This window comes from Malurus melanocephalus, unplaced genomic scaffold (assembly GCF_030028575.1).
Source record: "Malurus melanocephalus ecotype Western Australia unplaced genomic scaffold, MMel_1.1 scaffold_286, whole genome shotgun sequence".
Classification (NCBI taxonomy): Eukaryota; Metazoa; Chordata; class Aves; order Passeriformes; family Maluridae; genus Malurus; species Malurus melanocephalus.
This window is the reverse complement of record NW_026623518.1, coordinates 86,390-88,308: the sequence shown is the minus strand read 5'-3', so window position 1 is coordinate 88,308 and position 1,919 is coordinate 86,390. Positions and strand designations below refer to the sequence as shown.

At 50.5% G+C, this 1,919-nt stretch overlaps 1 long non-coding RNA gene across 1 annotated transcript in view; it reads left to right on the top strand.

Annotated features, from left to right (window-relative positions):
* Positions 1-11: 11 nt before the first annotated feature.
* LOC130579668 (uncharacterized) overlaps positions 12-1,919 on the top strand; it is a 27,361-nt gene continuing 25,453 nt past the window's right edge. Inside the window, exon 1 of the long non-coding RNA XR_008966041.1 lies at positions 12-366. This is a non-coding gene — a long non-coding RNA (uncharacterized LOC130579668). The remainder of the gene's footprint in view (positions 367-1,919) is intronic.

The following is a 1,919-nucleotide window of genomic DNA, read 5'->3' as shown; positions in this document are numbered from 1 at the left end:
AAAAAAAAAAAAAAAAAAGGAAAGGGGAAACAGCAACCAGAGGTGATTTAAAGTTTAAGAGAAACTGAGGCTTTGCTGACTGTGCACCCAGTGCACATGTTCTCCACAGCTGGCAGGAGGCAGAAATCCATTCCCTGACTTTGGCAAAGCCACATTGGAGAAAAAAACAAACACAAAAATCACTGTTAGCAGGTGCTTCTTCTGTCTCAACTCATCCTGCTCAGGCTGGTTCAACAACATGGAGATTTTGGTGGTGAAGCTCTTTCTGAATCCCTYTTCCTGCCCCAAAGCCTCGCCCTCAGCTGTGAATGGGATCCAACTCTCCAGATGTGAAATGGACCCCAGCTGGAAAAAAAAACCCAACAGGTATTTTTCTTTATTATTGTTATTCTGTATACTGTTTATKCTATAAATTTATTTTTCTTTATTTTATTCTGAACGAGAGGGTTGTTTTGTGAGCATGGATCCATCCCTGGAGCACCTGGTGCTGGGCTAAAGCCATCCCACATTTCTGTTGTGGAGGGGCTTTATAGGGTTGTCCAASCCCAAATCACAGCCTCAGCTATGTYCTACTGTTCCTATGAGAAATCCCTTCTAAGAAAATCAGTGTGAAGGAGAAAAAAAACAAGTCAAATCCTCAAATTTCTGCACCAGCCATGTTAGAGTATCCGGGGGCATTAAGGTGGGATGCTTGCCTGGGTTACACCTGGGATGAAAACACAAATTGCCTCCAAATACTGGTGATGGAGGAGCCTTTATTTTACACTTGTACCAGGTGAGCTGGCAGTGCCCAGTTGCATTTTAGGGGTGGAAAAWTTTGGTTTCATAGTCACAGAAATCAGGACCTCCACCAGTTGCTCATTGCCCACCTTCAAGACCTTCAAGAAACAGCTGCAGCATCCCGAAACTGAGCTCGTGGATTCGGGTGCAGCAGAGAAAACACATTTTTCTCCCAGCCCTACTGGGGAAAAAAAGCACCCCCGATACCGGCAAGTTATCCCTGTTGTTTACCAGCCTCAGCTGCTCTCCGGGCTGGCTGGAAATAGCTGGAGAGCAGCACAGCTCCTGCACGCTCCTTTCGCGTGTCTCCGGAGGAGCCGGGACAGCGGAGCCCGCAGCGTTTCCTCCCTTCCCGTGTTCATGTGGACGGGGCATGGACAGCCCGTGTGGCTTCCCGGGACTGGAACGTGTCCGCCAGCCCYGCCGTTCCCTGTCCCGGCATGCCAGCAGGCCAATAAAGTCATAAATAAATGGGTAAACAAGTTCGCCCCGCTGCCCTGGGAAGGTTCTCCCCGCGTCAGGTCGGATAAACAAACTCCAGGGACGGCAGAGACGGCGGGGAGGGGATAAATCAGAAAGGGTGAAGGAGTTCAGCACCAGCCCTGCCCAAAGAGAGCCCAAAGCCGAGCTGGGGCTGCACAAGAACACGGCAGTGCCTCCTTTTCTCCTGGATTTATCACCATTTTCCCCGTCACCCCTTCCCCAGCAGCGTCGTTTCTCCCCAAACCATTTCACAGGGAAACACTGGTCTCTCTCAGCTTTCCCYCTCTGTCCTCAGATAATTTTTTTCCAGGGCTGAGCAAAGCTTTCCTTGATTTCCARCCCAAATCGACATCTCTCCCGGTGRGGTTTTAACACCCTGCTCTGCCCRCAAGGGCTGATTTGGAAGCTCTGCTTTGAGGTCTGGACCAGTAACACCCCCCAAAATGTACCTGCACAGGGAACACAGCTCAGGATGCTCCAGCACAGCCAGGATTGGTGCAGAGAGAGCTGGATCTGCGGAAAAGAGCAGCTAAAGGCACTGTCAGCACAGCCTTCAGCCCATCTCTGCACCCTCCCGTGCCTCAGTYTCCCCTGCCTCAAATAATAAGGTTGGATTCAATGAGGAGTGAAGGACTGGGGGAGAGGGGGAACAAAAA